This window comes from Cyanistes caeruleus, chromosome 1, assembly GCF_971803275.1.
Source record: "Cyanistes caeruleus chromosome 1, bCyaCae1.hap1.1, whole genome shotgun sequence".
Lineage (NCBI taxonomy): Eukaryota > Metazoa > Chordata > Aves > Passeriformes > Paridae > Cyanistes > Cyanistes caeruleus.
Window position 1 is genome coordinate 152048731 of NC_141701.1, and position 18568 is coordinate 152067298.

General features: G+C 49.5%; 1 protein-coding gene across 43 annotated transcripts in view; it reads left to right on the forward strand.

The window, feature by feature from the left end:
- MAP4 (microtubule associated protein 4) overlaps window positions 1-18568 on the forward strand; it is a 145978-nt gene that overhangs the window by 23341 nt on the left and 104069 nt on the right. For all 43 annotated transcript variants that reach the window (XM_086850636.1, XM_086849445.1, XM_086849153.1 and 40 more), the window contains exon 2: window positions 6918-6970. The gene's annotated coding sequence lies outside the window, so the exon portion shown is untranslated. The remainder of the gene's footprint in view (window positions 1-6917; window positions 6971-18568) is intronic.

Genomic DNA, 18568 nt, shown 5'->3' on the forward strand with positions numbered 1-18568 from the left:
TGCTCCCAGGAAGCTGGGCTGATGTGAATATAAAAAAATGTTCAGTGAAAGCTGCTCCCAGGAAGCTGGGCTGATGTGAATATAAAAAAATGTTCAGTGAAAGCTGCTCCCAGGAAGCTGAGCTGATGTGAATATAAAAAAATGTTCAGTGAGAGCTGCTCCCAGCTTGGTGTCTCTGGCTACCCTCGTGCTACTGAGTCCTTTGATGTTTGGTGAATTCTGGTAGTGCTGGGATGTTTTATTTCAGGAGATTTCCTCTTGTAGCCTTTGATTCTGGGTAAAAGTCTTCTCCCACACACTGGTGGGTGCTGTCCCAGAGCTGCCAGGATCATTCTCAGATCTGTCTGCTCGTAGCAGCCCTGGTGTGAAGAGCAGGATTTTATATGTGAGAAGGTTCCTGGTCACTTTTAACTCAACTCTGATATTGAGGAGCTCCTTCCTGGTACAGGAAAACATCTCAGGAAGGCCACCAGTCAGCTTAGAGCCTCTCATTAGTGGCCAAATGACATTTGGCTCATGAAAGCTGCTGCTTCTTCTTGTTGCCATCAAAGAGTTCATTAATGTTCCCCAGCTAAGGCAGGGCGGGCACTGGAGGAGCTCCAGCCCTGAATGATGATTTCATAGTTCAAGGCTTGACTCTGTTCTTACTGCTCCTTGTGTAACTGTATATAACTGAGTCCTTCTGAATCTCAAATCAATAAAAATGCTGGTTCTGGCCTCTAGGATCCCAAAAGATGCAGGTTGGATAATGCTGGCAGAAAATGGGTGTGGGGATGTGCTTTGACAAATAAAGCAGATGACAGGAGTCACAGTGGATCTGTATTGATTAGACAGAATAGTAGGAAGAATTCCTGAATTCTTAAACTCTCTATTTTTAGATGTAATTTGTCTGGGCTGAAGGCTTTCTGTTCCCTGAATTGTTCCAAAAATAAATATTTCAGAAGAGGATTAAACTTGAATGTGAAAGACAGTGTTTTTTATGCATCAGTGTTCATGGAAGGAGCCGGTCAGAAATCACTGTTCTCCTGAAATTTGCATGCTTTGAATCCAAATTAAAGCTGCTTTCACCAAAACTACTCATCCACAGGAGTCTCGAGGTGCTGGTGAGAATGCAACTGTGAGAGCTAATTTTAGCTAATTCAGTCCTGTGAGCAGCAGAGTCCTTCAGCTGTGAAAAGAGACACTTCACTCTTGCTTAAATCACTTTCTTTTTTTATTGAGCTGCCGCTGAACAGGGACAGGCTTTGCTGATTCTCACCAAGGACAATTTCTGCCTTGGGTTTTGGTGCTGGGTTTCTTTTTGGAGTGAATCTGGATGTTAAGGTTGTTTCGTTTTGACACTTGAGAAAAATCTTTGAATCTTTCTACGCATCTCTTTTGTCAAAATCAGCCTTCCCTGGGTGTTTCCAGGCTCCTGTCACGTAAAGTTTGTGTAACACAGTCTCTCTTGGGAAGTAAACCAGAGGGCTCTGGCTTCTGGAACTTTCTATCCCAGGTGAGTGCAGCCCTTGTGCTGCCCAGCCTTCCAGAGCCTTTTGGGAAGGTCCTTGGCTGGTCCTTGACACCGATGCTGTGGCAACCCATGAGTCACTCCTCCAACTTCCCAGAGTCATTGCACGTTGTTTCTTTCTTTCAAATTGTTCCTGACATCCCAAAATCCGTGGTGCTATAAAAACAACCCCGCTTGTGCAGCTGCTTATTTCCTGTCTGATCCTATGAACCTCACTGGGTTTTAACTTTGTCAACCTGAATCGCTGCCCAAGACTCTCGTTTTAAAGTCTGTCCCCTCTAATAAGGATGAAATGTGGATGCTGCCAAAGAGAGTCTGCTTGCTTTGCAGTGGAATTCTTTCATTCTTCATTCTTCTTGTGCTACCTGGGACCAGGGAGGTTCATCTCCTTCTCCAAGCTGGAGGATTTGCGTGACTGCCGTGGAATTCTGACTTGCTGTTCATGAATATTTCCCTAGAAAATGATTTCACTCTTCAAGTGCAGTGGAAGTACATCCTGTGTTTTGAAGACTCTTTAAATTATTAGTCTAACTTAACTTCTCTTGGGAGAAGCTGCACTCAAAAGTCTGGGATTAAAAGTAAAAGCAGTCTCTTTCAAATGCTGCAATCATTCGTGTTGGAAAAGATCTCCAAGGCCACTGAGTCCCAGCTGGGCCAAATCCCCTCCTTGTCCCCAGTGTCACATCCAGTCATTCCTTGGCCACCTCCAGCTCAGAGCCTCTCTGGGCAGCATCTTCCAAGGCCTGAGCATCCTTTCCATGGGGAAATTCCTCTTGGTGTCCACCCTGAGCCTCCCCTGGCCCAGCCTGAGGCCGTTCCCTCTCCTCCTGTCCCTGTTCCCTGGGATAAGATCCCAAATCCCCCCGGCTGTCCCCTCCTGTCAGGGACTTGTGCAGAGCCAGAAATTCCCCCTGAGCCTCCTTTGCTCCAGCCTGAGCCCCTTCCCAGCTCCTTCAGGAATTCTCCAGCCCCTTCCCAGCTCCCTCAGGAATTCTCCAGCCCCTTCCCAGCTCCCTCAGGAATTCTCCAGCCCCTTCCCATCTCCCTCAGGAATTCTCCAGCCCCTTCCCAGCTCCTTCAGGAATTCTCCAGCCCCTTCCCAGCTCCCTCAGGAATTCTCCAGCCCCTTTCCCAGCTCCCTCATCCATTTCTCCTGGGATTTACTGTCAGCTTTATCCAGATGCCTCGTGCCAGTGTGGGAGCAGGACTTTGATGCTGAACAAAAGTTCATTGAGTGTTTGGCAGTGGTGCCCATGAAGGAAAAAAGTCCATCATACATTTATGGATAAACTCTTGATTTAGGATCTCAGTGAGTTCAGGAACAGGCAAGGAGACAACGCAGGGGGCTGTGGCCATAAAGGTAATTTTCCTTCCCATGGCAGGGGTTGAAATGAGATCCTGAAGGTCCCTTCCACCCCAAACCATTCTGCAATTCCTTGTCAGGTTGTTGTAGTTATTGCTCTGGGAAGAGGCAGGGATGGAAATCTGAGCTCACCAATCTGGATTTCATGGCCACTGTGTATATTTAGCTCAGGCCTCACCAGCTTTTGCCTTTGGAGCTCGGCATCCGACACCCTGGGACCGCTTTACGTGCGGAATGTTGGAGCTGGGATGGGCAACTCCCCTCTTGGCTTCTCCTGTCAAGTGATCTTCATGCCCTGTATGTGTTGGAGACACACTGGGAGTGTTGGGAGCTATTTAAAGGGAGCTGTTTATCCAGAGTTTTGGAAACCAAGCCTGAAGGGTGACAGAACAGGAAACTCAAAAGGTTGAGGGGCTTTTTCCTGCAAGGCACGGGAAACAGTCCTGAATTTGGGATGGGAAAACAGAAAGTGCTGCTTGTTCAGAGAATTTAAGGGAGCTGATACGGGTTGTTCTGATACAGGGAATGGCACATTCTTGCTTTCTGGTATAAACTCAGTGGCACTGAAGTGCATTCCACCAGGCTGGAATCGCTGGGATAATCCAGAGCATTGCCCTCTCCTGGCATCGTGCTCAGGGACAACCTCTGGGCACACAGAAAATCCTGGGTGCTTGGAACTGGCAGTGATGATAATTTGGTGAGGTGGATGTGGGCAGCCACTGGTTTACATCCTTTTTTTTTGGGTGGGTTACCAAGATGAGCTCAATGTTTTCCCTCAGAATCAAGCAGAGGTGGGAGTTCCAAAGGGCTCCCTCTGGAAACTGCTTGAGATGAGTAGAGATGCTACTAAAAGTAGTAAAAACCTTCAAAATCAAAAAAAAACCTGAAGGGAATTGGTAATGTTTGCCCTGAAATATGGCTGTGATTTTGGAATTTCTCTGAATACCCATTGCATTGCAGATTGGGGGTGTTTGGGGAGCTCTCAGGTGAGACTGGGAATAGTCAGTCCAGGGGATTCTGTATTTCTGGGAAGGGAATCTCTGAAGTTGGAGGAGAATTTGGAATGTTCTGTACTAAGGGGATGAGGAGCTGAGGTGTTAGAGACACAGAGTGTCTGATACCTGGCTCTGACATCCAAGAAAACACCAAATTTCATATAACACCCTAAAAACAACCATTAAATAAAAAAACTAAGAGTGCAAGTCTGTAAATTAGAGAGTTTTCTCTAAGTCACTAGGTGAAAAAGTTCAAGTTTAGAGTTTAAACTAGTTTAGAGAACAGAAGATGGAAGATTTAGGGTGTTGTCTCTGTCTTTTTTCTTCATATTCTTCTTCTAGAGGTTTTTGAGTAATAGTAAGTGATTAAATAATGTCACAGTGCAGCACACAGGTGTAAGGTCATTAATGCAGTAAGAAAAAATAATTTACGTGTCTATTGTTAATTGAGTGAAAATAAGTATAAAAATAAAAGAATTGTGTATTTTGAGGCCATTTTGTACCATTTGAGCCATTTTAAGCCAGGCAATAGTGAATTGAACTTGAGCAGAAAGTCTAGGGAAGACCTGCCGATAATATATATTCATTATTCTTGATAATATAATTAATTATGCTTGATAATATATTAATAAACATGAGAAGCAAGAGTCTAATGAACTTTTAGAATATCCTTCCTGACACAGAACTAAAATGAGCAAAACTCCCTGTGAGGGAATATCCCAGAAGAACCCAGCCCTGAAAAGACCTGCAAGGCTTCTGCAACTCGGAATCTTCCTTATTCATCTAATTTATCTTGTGATAAATTATTCCTAATTTATTCCTATTCCTAATTTATTTTATGAGGAGACAGGGTGAAGTCTCTCAGATTATTTTAAGACCCAATACATAAGAAATCTTTGCAGCAACACTTTAAATTTCAGCAAATCTATTAGTGTGGGGTAAGAAGCACAAATATTTAACACTTATGCCTGTCAGTGAGAACTCTCCCTAACTTAAAGAGCATCAATTTTATAATGAGGGCACAGTACAGGAATTCTGCCCTTCAGGGGTTATTTAGAGAGCAGCCAGAGGTGCAGCTTTACCAAGGAAAAAGTTGGTTTACCCAGACCAAGAACTTGTGGTGGATTTTATCTGACAGTTCCCAGGCTGACCCAGCACCGCCCATTTGAACTGGAGCCCTAAAACTTCTCATTTTCTTCAATTCTGTCCAAAAAGAGAGGTCTCAGGGTTGTTTCTCTTAACAAATAAGGTAAAGTTTTGGTGGTTTTTGTGCAGAGAGATTGGAATCTCCTGTGTGAGAGTGGATCACAGCAGGAGCTGTGGGATGGACGCCAGGGGAGCAGCCGGTGGGGCTGCGATGTTTTGGGAAGTGATGTGGGTGTTCTCCAGTGGGAAGGGGCTGGAGAAGAGGACCCTGATGGCCCAGTTCATCCCAGGATGGCTTCACCGGCAGGCAAAGATGTGGGGAAGGGAGGTGTGGGTGTGGTGGGTGTTAGCAGGGTCCCTCTGTGGGGAAGGGGAGCAGCAGAGTCACCACACAAGGGCTGACACCGAGCGCCTCGTGCAGCTGAATCCCGCTCCAGAGATCCCTCCAGTCCTTAATTCAAGTGCTGCCTCCCTTCCCCAGCCCTTCTGAAGGGAGCAGGGCTCTTCTGGAAGGCTTTTCTCATTCCTGAGTGCTTCACTGCTTTGCTGGAGCTATGATGACACTTTTCACTGGGCTGATTCCTCATTTAGCTGAAAGCTCTGGCATTTTACTTCCCTGGAACACGAAATGTCCATCTGTGGGGAGAGGAACACAGATGAGTGTTGGTGGCTGACTGCTGAGCAGGTCCTGAGATGATATTTGCTTGATGACTTGCAGTGGTGGAGAACAAGCTGGACATTTATTTCTCAGTGTGGATTGAAATACCTGAAGTCTGTGACTGCGTTTATGTTCTCTTCTGCAAGGGGGCTATAAGGAGTAATAAATGGAATAGAATCTTTTTTTAAAACAATTCACAATTAAGAAACATTATCAACAGAATGTAAAATAATGGGTAGAAGAATTTGGAATGGGACACCCAGGTGAGAAGGTGGTTCCCTGGTAAATCTGGTGGGAGAAGCTGCACTGGAATCAGGGAAAAGCAGATAAGGGTGGGCTCGTGACCCATGAGCTGTGGCTGTCACAGGTGGCTGGGCAGGTGTGACAGGGACTGACAGGAGCCCTGTGAGCTCTTAAGCCATTCACTGAGCACCTGAAATGCTGCTTAGGGCAGGGATGTCCTGATCAGCCTGGATTAATTCAGCTTTAATGCAGTGTTTGGGAAAACCTATTAAAGTGTGTAAGGAGGGAAAAGTCGCTCACAGTTTTCATGGAACAACCCAGAGCAGCTGAGCAAGTGTGGTTGGGAAACAACAATCACAGGGTGGTTGGGACATGGGGGGACCTCTGGAGATCCCCCAGGGCAGGGTGAGCTGCAGCAGGTGACACAGGGATGTGTCCAGAGACTCCAGGTCCCCCTGGGCAGCTGTTCCAGCCTCTTCCTCCTGCTCAGCTGCAGCTTGCTGCCCTCTGCTCTGTGGCCACTGCTGCTTGGCTCCTGGCTCTGGGCAGGGTGTGGCCCCTTCTCCTGGCCCAGCTGGAGAGATTTGTGTGGATGGATGGGATCCCCTCTGAGCCTTTCCCTTCTCCAGACTGCCCAGGCCCAGCTCCCGCAGTCTCTGCTCACCAGAGACGCTCCAGAGCCCTCAACATCTCTGTGGCCTCTGCTGGAGCCTGTCCTGCAGCTCCTGGTCCTGAGCAGCCCAGAACTGGGCACCAGATCCCAGCTGTGCCTGGGCAGAGCCAAGCAGAGGGGCAGGATCCCCTCCCTCAATCCTGATCCAGCAACAGTGCCATCTTATTCCTGTTGAGGAGGCAACACTAGGAAAAGCTGCCTGGATCACTGGAGAAGGACTGCAGCCAAATCTGCCAAGTTTTAGTTAATTCTGAGTAACCACTCATGTCCCAGCATCCCTAATTTGCCATCCTGTAATCACACAATTCCTTCTGCTTTGTGTCTTGCAGATAAGCAGTTTCTGAGGACTGAAGTACCTGCCCAGGGAACACCTGCTTGTGAGGTAGGAACTGATTTTCTAATGAGCCAGCAGTGGATGTTTAATTCAGCAGCAGAGGTTTGGTACAGCTGTGTGTGCACACCAGAACAGCTGGGCTGGGAGCTGCAGCCACCATGCAGAGACCTGAAATGAGACTTGTGCCACTGGGAACACGTCTGGAATGCACCCACCTTTCCATTCTGTTCTGTTCAGCCTTCCAAGTGCTGCTCTTTCTACATCCTTCCAGTTCCAGTCCTTCCAGGCAGAATCATGGGAAAGGTTGGGCTGGAAGGGACTTTCAGGATCATCCCATTCCCACCCCTGCCGTGGCAGGGACGCCTCCCACCATCCCAGGCTGCTCCAAACCTGATCCCAGCCTGGCCCTGGGCACTTCCAGGGACAGCCCCAGCTGCTCTGGGAATTCCATCCCAGCCAGGAATTCCTTCCCAATATCCCAAAATCCAAGCAGTGGGAGCCATTCCCTGTGTCCTGTCCCTCCATCCCTTGTCCCCAGTCCCTCTCCAGCTCTCCTGGAGCCCCTTCAGGCCCTGCAAGGGGCTCTGAGCTCTCCCTGGAGCTTCTCCTCTCCAGGGGAACATTCCCAGCTCTCCCAACCTGGCTCCAGAGCAGAGGAGCTCCATCCTTTCAGGTGTTTATTAAAGTTTCAGACGTTCCTGAAGTTCTGTTTGGGATTAGAGGGTTGGTGTGGAATTCCAGGCTTTTCCTTTCTGTGCCCTCGGACCTTCTTTCCTTGCCTTTTCTGCTTTAAAGGGCTCACATCTCGTTTAACTTGGTCACTCAAATCTTCTTTTTATCAGAGTAAGAGGACTACAAAAGATTAAAATGGGTAAACTAGGCTAAGAAAAACAAGTCTGATTTGATTTGTTAGGAATTGGATCATGCAAGCAGCGGATCATCCAAGTTTTTTATCCTAGCTGTCCTTTGTGGAAGGCACAACAAAGCTCCAGTTCACTGGAATCTGCCATCAGGTCTGCAGTTGTGATGTTGAAGGTGCAGGTGCTCACCTGATGTGGTTTGGGGAAGGAATTACAGTTTATTCTTGATTTTTGTGTGGATTGAAAGACCCAGGTGTCTCCTGCAGAGCAGTTTGGAATTGTTCTTAGATGCTGGTTGTGTCTTGAAGTCCTGAGAGGAATATCTGCTGTTTGCTTTGCTGTTTGATTCATCCTTTTCCTGTAAAAGAGGCCTGAGCTGTCAGTGGCAGTGCTGGTGCCCCTTGGCTGGGAGGAGTGCAGAGGAGTCACACTGATTTAACATCCCCATCTTTATCCACTGTGATCTCCTGGAACTGCCTGCAGGCAACAGGAGTCTCCTAAAACTCAGTTATGGGATAAAACTGTTCCTCAGGTGCCTTTTTTTTTTTCCTCAGTGTCCTTAAATGGCAGACACAGAGAGAACACAGTAGGTGCAGAGTCCTTTATTTTCAGTGGGGCTGATGCTCCTGGTCATGGTGGGACTGGAAGTGGCTCCTGTGTTGCTGTTCCTGGGGTGACTGGAAGCTGCTCCCTGTTCCTGGGGTGACTGGAAGCTGCTTCCTATTCCTGGGGTGACTGGAAGCTGTTCCCTGCTCCTGAGATGGCTGCTCCCCCATTCCTGATGTGACTGGAAGCTGCTCCCCGTTCCTGATGTGACTGGAAGCTGCTCCCCGTTCCTGATGTGACTGGAAGCTGCTCCCCATTCCTGGGGTGACTGGAAGCTGCTCCCTGCTCCTGATGTGACTGGAAGCTTCTCCCCTGTTCCTTGGGGTGACTGGAAGCTGCTCCCCTATTCCTGATGTGACTGGAAGCTGCTCCCCATTCCTGGGGTGACTGGAAGCTGCTCCCCATTCCTGGGGTGACTGGAAGCTGCTGCCATGGCTGTGTCCAGGCTCCCTGGGGCACTCCCAGCTCCTCCTGAGGCTGTGGCCGCCGGCCAAACCATCTTAAGTCGTTGTCTCAAAGGCACTTGAAGAGAAGCCAAGGAAGATGGCTTATCTCCCCTGGGTGGGATGGAGGGGGGCCGTGCCCAGGGTGCCCCACGTGCTCGTCCCCGTGGCCCCAGAGGGCCTGCAGAGGTCACAGCAGGTCGGGTGTCACCTCCTCCTCAGGGAGAAGCCGGACAGGGAAGGTGACAGAGAAACGGGAGAGCTTTGTGTTTTCCTTCCTGAACCTGCCAGTCTTGAGTGGATTTTACTTTTCCTCTTTTCTACCTCTCTTGGCTTGGCCCAGTGTGGTCTGAAGGTCTCCCAGGCTTCATGGAATATCTCCAGTTGGAAGAGACCCTTAGGGATCATCGAGTCCCAACTGCCTGCTCCTCATGGAACCACCTAAAACGGAAAATCCCATGACTGAGAATGTTCTCCAGGCACCCCCAGATCTCTGAGAAGCTGTGTTGTACCTCCCAGCTTGCCTAGGGAGGTGACTTTGCCGTTAGGATTTTCCTCCTTGTGTTTCTCCCTTGGAAAACACAAGGATGTGTGTTTATCCTTGTGTTTCTCCTCTGGAACTCCAAACCCAGGAGTTCCAGGCACTCATGTACCTCTCCACATCGGTTGTTCCACGGTTTCAGGACATGCAAAGCAAGCAGGTGTTTCCCACAGACTGCATTGAGCAGCAAAAGTGCTTCCTGGAGTGATTTATCTGGGAATGTTTAATCCAGGCTCATTGAGGATGAATAAAGGCAGCTTCCTCCCCCACATCCTCTGGGCAGCTGGGAGAGCAGGAGGAAGGAGGAAGCCTCGCTGGGATTGGGGCACTGGCTGCTCCTGGTTGGTTTGAGCTGGCTGAGGAACATCTTGGGTTCTCTGCAAACCTGAACCTGTTCTCTCAGACAGTCCCTCAGTTCTTCCTGCTCATTCCATTGTGAGCTCTTCCAGCCAAGCCCAGGGGAATGTTTGCTCATCCCTCTTCAAATGTTGACACTGACCATGCTTGTGGCATCTTCCTTTGGCTCCATGTGTACAGGTGGGGAGAAAACACTTCTGGAAACGTTACCTGCTGGATAAAATTCTATTTTGCTGTGTAATGGCTCTAACTGGGAAGAAACACCCACAAACCCACATCTTCAGGGTCACTTTTATTGGGGGTAAGGGCCTGGCACAGGTGCCCAGAGCAGCTGGGGCTGCCCCTGGATCCCTGGCAGTGCCCAAGGCCAGGCTGGACGGGTTTTGGAGCACCCTGGGACAGTGGAAGGTGTCCCTGCCATATCAGAGGTGGCTCTGGATGAGCTTCAAAGTCCCTCCAACCCAAACCATTCAGGGATTTGAGGATTCAGAGTCACTTTACCACTTAAGGTTTTACTTTCTTAAAGTGATGTGAGAAGCACCCTTAATTAAAATCAAAAAGTTTTGTTTGTTTTTCTACACTGAATAATTATTTATTTAATCTCCTCTTTTTCCTCTTTTGGAATTGCTGTGTCCAAGGGCACCTCAGTGTGGCACTGGACACTACAGCTGTACCTGTGATAAGAAAGTGAATTATTTTCTAAGGAAACCACCTCACCGTGCCTGATAACGCTGCAGGGACACCTGGAATGTCTTTTATTGCTCCTTCTTTCATCAAATCCCAGCTTTTGTTTTTTAACCCAAGCCTTGTTTTGCAGGCACCCTTGAATGTGTTTGTTATCAGGAGCACGGAAATGTAAATACAATGGTGGTTGGGCTGCAGCAGCTCCTCCCTTCCTCCCCCTGCCTTCCTGCGTGCACTTGGGAAGGGGGAGCTGCTCTTCTGCACTAATTCATTTCAGAAAGGACTGTTCTTCCCCCTGCTGCCACCCCATCAGATTTCAGAGAGACACAATTCTCTCCTTGAGACCAAGAACTAGCACAAGGCCTCGTGCTGTGGCTCCTCTTGGCATTTCCCCAAGCTCCTGCCTACCAGCACATCCCATTTTTTAACTAGATAAGCCACACAGGCACTGTTCTGCTTGAACTAAGACTGCATTCTCCTGCTTGCAACATTTCAGCTCATTTCCTAGAAGAAAAACTGAAAAAATCAGAGCCTTCAGCAGCCTGAGTCTCCCAGCCCAGGGTTTGCAGCTGTTTTGAAGAGCTGCTGCCCAAGTGAGGTTGTGCTGGGTGTAGTTGGCCACTGGGAGCTAATGTTGGTTGATCTCTCAGTCAGCAGGAATTTTGTCATTAAAAGCAGGTCAGGATAACAGAAAGGCTCCAATGCAGAATTTGTTCTTTGGCCTCACTCGGGAGGAATTGGGTTCAGCTGTTGGATGTGAGCAGTCACTTGGCCTCACTCTGTGCCTGTCATCTGCTTTTTTTACTGAGTCTGTCATGAACTTTGTATGGCAGGAACAATTTTCTAAGGGCAGAGTTGTTTCTCTTCAGTTACCAGGCCTTTCTTGCCCCAGCAAATGTCCCTGATGTGTCTGTACCACACTCTGGCTGCTCCTGTCACTGCCCAGGAGTTGAGTGATGCTCTCCTGGCCCTGGGCCAGCTGTGGGGCTGAAGCAGCTCAAGAAAAATCCCCGGGATCCTCTCTAAGAATAAACATCACGTGAGAGCAGGAGGGTCCCCCTGCTTGGGGAGAATTAACGTGTCCTGTTGGGAAGGAATAACAGCAGCAGCTTAAGGGCTGGGCTGCTTTCCCTCTGGCTGAAGGGATAAGCTGCAAGGCCACAGAGGGGCTGGCCTGGAGCTGCAGCTTTCCTTGCTGCAGAGCATAACAAGGTGCTTTCAGAGCCTGCTGGCTTCATAAATCAAGTCCCCTTTAGAAGGAGGTGGAAATGCTGTGGTCTGGTGGAGCTGCCTCCAGCTGAAATCCTGCTGGCTGTGCCACTGACCACATTTTCAGGTCCTTCCCTGGAGCTGTGTCTTGGCTGTCCCTCCCCTGGGAGGTGCTGGTGCTGCCTGGTGGCTCCTGGTCTGGCGCTGGCACCGAGGGATGCTGAGCTACTTCATCATCCCAGGAATTCCCTGGCCCAGGGGGAAGATCTCTCTGCACCAACACAGAGCTGGGAATTGCTCCGTGGTCCCTCAGAGCATCCCAGGTTCTCCCTGGGGAGGTTTGGGGTCACCCACTGGACCTTTCCTTGCCCCACACCTCCTTCTGAAGCTCAGTTATCCTTCCCCCTGTCCATGGGAGCTGTGCCATCACCACCAGGAGTGTCCCCTAGGATCACAGGCAGGCAGTTCTTGCTTCCAACAAATCCTCTCCTGAGCTGTTGTAGCCAAAGGGTTCAGCTCTGCTTGCAGAGGGGCCCAAGTGTGATCAGTGCTTTTAAAGCTAAAGGTTTCTACCTTGGTTTAAAAGGATTTCAGAGTTTTGCCTTTCTCACCTGTGTGTAGGCACAAATATCCCTACTTAGAAGTAATTCCTATTAACGTGGAGCATGTTTAATCTCTGTTACATCTATTGTGGAGTTGCCTCAAGACAAACAGAATCCACACGTGGAATTGCCAAAGGTGGTGCCAAAAAAGGCCCTTTCTGAGCATCTTCTGGTGACACACAAATGTGTAAAGGCAGTCTGGGATGTCCCAGGGCTGTCCTCAACAGGGTCAGGATATCCCAGAGCAGTCAGGAACAGGCTCCACAGCTTGGAGCCTTCCAGGTGTATTCTGCTCCCCCCCTAAATGTGAATTTCTGAGCACCTGAGTGACCTCCCCAGATAAAGAGGGACTTTTTGTTTGGCCTGGAAATGCTGTGGATGGAGCAGGGAGGTGCTCGTGCATGTCCAAGGGCACATCCCTGGGGAGCAGCTCCCCAGCATTTGCTTTTCCTTTGTTAAACATCTGCCTCCACGAGGCTTTGTTGTGGTTTCCAAAGGGCAGCCCCTGACCTCTGCACCAGTCCAAAGTGTCTGTCCCATGTCCAGGTTCCTCTGGGGGCATTTCTGGAAGTTGGCAAAAGCCACGATCCTCAGAGGCAGCTGAAGAGTCCATAAATTCCCTCACTTGCTGTAGCCAACATCTTGCAGAATTTACAAATAGCTAAAACTCACTTCTTGGTGTAAAAACGCTTTGTTTCATTCTTCCAAAATTTTTTTTGACTTTCCAACAGTGTTTGAAAGCTTTAAAATATTGTTTTATTGGCAAATTCCCTTGGAAAAGCATTGCCAGGTTTGCTGTTCCACTCCTGTGGAACACCCAGCTGGTGCTGAGCTGCCATGAATGAAAACAATTCTCCACTCAACTTTCTCACGTGGAAGCTTCCAGTCCTGTGTCCTGATGGGCAGGTTCTGGTGCTCTGTAATTATGTTGTCAGGAGAAGGGCTTATTTTAATTAAAAGTGAAGCAGCTGCTCTGATGCAGTCACTGACACAACTGGAATTATTCTGTGCAGGGAAAGGAGTGGAAATGGAGTGGCTGGAAGCAGAGATGGTGTCCAAGCTGTGCCTGATCTTCAGATTAATTTAAGAATTCATCCTCTCTGGCCTTGCTTTCCCTCCTACGCTCTCAGACGTGTATATACACATATTTATTTATTATTATATATACACGAGGCAAAACTGGGAGTTAATGAAGGTGCTGAGGGCCTGCACAGTGGTACTCAAAACTATAATTAGGCTGGACTAAACCTCTGAATTTTTTTCTCACGGCATGACTTGAACTCATTCTCATCCCTGGGTTTGTCCTTCCAGTGTTTGTGCTGTGCAGTTTTCATCCTCTCTTAGAAATTAACACCCAAATTCTCACGTGAGGACAAAAACTGTTGTTCTGGGAGACACACACATAAGAGAAACGTGGAATAGGGTGAGTTCAGAGGAGCTGGCACGAGGGCTCGGGGTCTCAGGTGAGTTTTTGTAGCGAAATTTGTCCCTTTTTGTGCGCTCAGGCTGCGGCGGCGAGAACAGCGAGGAGGCAAAGATGAGAATTGTTGGGTGATCCGCTCTGTCAGTGATGTGCCACCCTTCCCTCTGTGCCAGGAGAAGGATCTCTCTGGGCAGAGCCTGGTGTTTTGGGCTGCTCTGGGCCGGAGGTGGGATCTGGTGCTATTAAAGGAAAGCAGCTGACGGGAGCAGCTGCTGGGGCTGGGGCTCAGCCCAGCATCCTCCAGAGAAAGTGCTTTGCAAACAGCCCTTCCCTCCCTGCCCCCCTTTTCCTTCCCTGTGCCAGGAGAGGAGAGGAAAGGAGAGGAGACTCTTCCCCCATGATTGATGAAATTCTCCTTTTTTGGTGCTGCCTCTCCCAGGACGCGGCACACGAAATCCCCATTGCTGCGTGCACCAAAAACCAGCTGGGCTCTGGGAGCTGCGTTTTCAGAGCTGTTCATCTTGGAGCTAAAACTTCCAGGTCTGGGCAGAAGGTGGGCAGACTCTCATTCTTCCTTAGATAAATATTTGTGGGTTTTGGAGCCCTTTTTAGGTCTCTCACTTCAGTGCTCGTAGGCCTGTGCAGAGCTCAACACTTGAAAGTCCCTCACAGTTATTATCTATGAACTCATCTTCCATGTGGCTTTTTTGAAGGCCAGCCAAGAGCATTAATCCCCACCTTCTAGAGTCCCTAATCCCTGCTGGGGCTTAGAGGAAAGTTATTCTTGTCCTCCCAGTGAAGCTGCTCTGGCAGAGCATCTCTCTCTCTCTGTAACTTAAGGCAAGTTTATTAATGTGACTTTTTATCAGCTTGGAAAGGGTACAGCTCTGGATGGAGCAATCCAACTTGGACAGTCTTACCCCATCCTGCTGAGTGCTTAATGGCACTGAGAGATTGCCCAAAGGGAGGGAATCCTGCAGGAGGTTGGTGTGCTCTTATCTCAGCCAGAATTACCACAGCGAAGCGCTCTTTGCGGGCACGAGTAGGTGCCACGGATCTTTTTTGGGAATGGGTGCAGCTCCAGTGGAGTCAGGGCTGCTGAGGTGATTTTTGCAGTTGTATCACTCTTCCTTTCCTCAGCCTGACATTCCTAAAGCCTCCCAGCTCTGGTTTTCGTCCAGTTGTGGCTGTGCTGGCGTTGGGCCCTCTCCCTCCGTGAGCCTCCCCCTTCCCACCGTCCCTCCTTGCTCCAGGTCTGCTCTGGTTCCAGGAACGCTTCTCTGAACGCTCCAGGCTGCCTCAGGTGGGCTTCCTTCCTTCTTTTGTCCTTCCAGGGATCAGGACAGGAGGGAACTCGGAACAATTTTGCCTTCAGCTCACGGCTGTCAGCTCTGATGATCAGCCTGGTGTCAGTGAAGGGTTGGGGAGGGAGCTCAGGGCCCTGTCCTGGAGCTGAGAGTTCCTCAGGGAAATTGCAAAACAGCCCTCAGGCTTTTGGACAAGTGCAGCCTAATTCCCAGGAATGTGGCAGGGCTGCTCTCTGTGTGTCTGGAGTTTTGTGTCTGGGTTCTGGGGGCAGAGTGTGGCTCTCCAGAGCCTGAGAGCAGCAGGAGTTGCTGTGGAGTGCCCTGATAAAACAGGCTCGTGCTTCAATCTCCTCACCCTGGGCAGGGAGGCCAGAAGGGAACTGCTGGAAAACCTGCAGGTGAGAGGCTGAAATGAGAATGTGCAGAGCTCTCAGTGCAGCTGAACACAGGGCTGAGATCAACCAGGGGATCTGTGCCCTGGGAATGCCGAGCTCCAGAGGCCTGGCTGGGAGTGCTGGGGATCCCTGGAAGTGCCCAAGGCCAGGCTGGACAGGGCTTGGAGCACCTGGGATGGTGGAAGTTGTCCCTGCCATGGCAGGGGTGGCTCTGGAGGATCTTTAAGATCCCTTCAAGCCATGCTCTGATCCCATTCCATGATACCAGGTAGCTGCACACACGTGTGTGTGTGTGTACTTAGACACGCTCAAACAGGAATTCTCCCCGGTTCTCCTGCATTTGGATATTCCTTCTGCCTTGATCTTTGACAGAGATCTGGCTCCAGCTAATTGCTTTTATTTTACATAAGTGCAGAATGTAGATTTTATTTTTAAACTGCTTTTACTGAGTTGAAAATAGTGTTTATCAAGGACGTGTAATATTCATGTTACCCGCCACTGGAATTCCTCGAAGTCCTGAAGGACTGGTATTTATTTCTCTGTTCCCTTTCCTCTGCTTATACCAACCCTGGCCACAGTGATCCCTCTGTGTGGAGACCTGGAACCTTCTGTGGTAGCTGGGAATGATGGAATCAGCCCTCTCCTCTCCAGGCAGCAGTGCTGGGAGAGAGGGAAGCGTTCAGTGGGACGTGATGGGATGTGATGGCAGCAGGGCCTGTGCCAGCAGCACCAGACACCTCTCTCTGGTGAGATCAATTCCCGTGTGGAATTACAGCCAGGACAATCCCTGGAGTGCCCCAGGTCCTGTAAAACCATTCTGGCTGGGGCACAGGTTGTGTTTGGAGTGAGCAGTGCAGAGCCTTCAGCTCCTCTTGGAGGGCAGGTGTGTGGGGCTGATCCAGCCTCGCTGGGAAAAGGCTGAATTCCTTGGAAAACTGGAGCAGGATCTCTGGAGTCTTGCAGCTCCAGTGCAGGTTTTGTGGCTGTTGGGAGCTTTTCCTTGGTGCTGTGCACGGATGGTGTGACATTCCTCGGATGCACTCTGCACTTTCAGAGTCTTTAAGGTTGAAAAAGACTCCCAGGACCATCGAATCCAACCTCTGACTGACACCCCCACATCAACCAAACCAGGTTTAACTCAGGTGAGGCACCCTGGTTGCTGTTGCCTCCCCTGGGTGCCCTTCTGGTCCTGCACTTTCCTTCAAGTCCTTTATACTAAAGAAAAAAATGTTACTTTTTTTTTTGTTGTTGTTGTTGAATCAAAGATAATTTTAATATTAGTGAATATCCACATCTAAAAAGAGCAGGTGGAAATAGAGCTGGGAAATGCTGGCCTGGCCACCTGCAGGATGGCTTTGGAATGGAGGAGCTTGGTTTACAACTTGCCTTTGGCTAGTGTGGGATTTCTGCCTGCTTATCCTTGGAGATTTCATCATTCCATCAAGGGGAAACTCTCCAAGCCACGAGTGGCTGCGAGGCAGGAAGAAAACAAAAGTTTTATGGAATCTCCAGAAATGGAGGGAATCTTTTTAACATTCCCAACGAGGCAGGAATGCTGGGAGGCTTGTCTGCTCCTGGCTCTGTTAATTCATGTGGCATCTGAATAATTGACGATGGGGAAGGCACGGCTCGTTGGCTTTATCAGTGCTTTCCTAAGGGAAATGGAGCTGATGAAAATGTTTCTGATTATGGAGCAGAAATCATCATTAAGGACTCAACTGCAGCAAGTTGGGTTTATTTGCACTACCAATAACAACAAAATCAATGGTTGAAACAGAGAAATGGCTCATGCCCCAAGGAATGAAACCCATTGTCCATCCATTGATGGACAGCCTTGAGGAGCCTCAGATTCCCCAGGGAATGAAACCCTGCCATTGATGGACCTTGAGGAGCCTCAGATTCCCCAGGGAATGAAACCCTGCCATTGATGGACCTTGAGGAGCCTCAGATTCCCCAGGGAATGAAACCCTGCCATTGATGGACCTTGAGGAGCCTCAGATTCCCCAGGGAATGAAACCCATTGTCCATCCATTGATGGAGGAGCCTTGAGGAGCCTCAGATTCCCCAGGGAATGAAACCCTGCCATTGATGGAGGAGCCTTGAGGAGCCTCAGATTCCCCAAGGAATGAAACCCTGCCATTGATGGAGGAGCCTTGAGGAGCCTCAGGTTTCCCTGCTCGTGGCAGCCCAGGTGGAGCAGCAGTCAGAGGCTGAGGGAGAGGTTGTTCTGACCCCAGAAGTGGAAGGAGGGAGATGCCAGACGTGGGAGAGGGAGTGGCTGGGGACAGACAGTGACAGGAGGAAGCTGAAGTTCTGCCTTGGCTTTGGGATTCTGTCAGAACTTCACTAAACCCATCTGAAGTGAGAGCTTCAAAGTTCCTGATTATTGTCTGCTGTGTGGGTGAAGTGACTGAGATCTGCATGAAGCCTTCAGAGCTATTTCATGGTTACAGTCCTGGAATCCCAGACTGGTTTGGGGTGGGAAGAACCTCAAACCTCACCCATTCCCACCCCAGCCATGGCAGGGACACCTCCCACCATCCCAGGCTGCTCCAAACCCCGTCCAGCCCGGCCTTGGGCACTGCCAGGGATCCAGGCCACAGCTGCTCTGGGAATTCCATCCCAGCCAGGAATTCCTTCCCAATATCCCAAAATCCAAGCAGTGGGAGCCATTCCCTGTGTCCTGTCCCTCCATCCCTTGTCCCCAGTCCCTCTCCAGCTCTCCTGGAGCCCCTTCAGGCCCTGGAAAGGAGAATCTGGGATTCCTGGGTGGAAATACCCATGTTGTCCTTGTGTTCCCTTGTGGAGGCAATAGTAGCAATGTTTTCCCTTGTGCATTTCTGGTTTCTGGAGCAGCTTGGAGGTTCTGGGGCTGACTGAATTTATTCTGAGTAATTAAAGTGAACCAGAAGGCTCAGGGAGTTTGTGCTGAGAAGGGAAACAACTCTACAAATGCTTTGTCTGTTTTAGGAGCCCAAGATTAAAATCATCAAGTGCCCCAAATCTGCCTCCTCTGCACCCAAAGCTGCTCTCTTTGTCCCCAAATCTGCTCCTCTGCACCCAAAGCTGCTCTCTTGGTCCCCAAATCTGCCTCCTCTGCACCCAAAGCTGCTCTCTTTGTCCCCAAATTTGTCTCCTCTGCTCCTGCCCTGTCTCTTGTCCCTCACACAATCATTTAAGCCCTATAAATAATAGCTGGAAAATCTCTTGCTGTGTTTA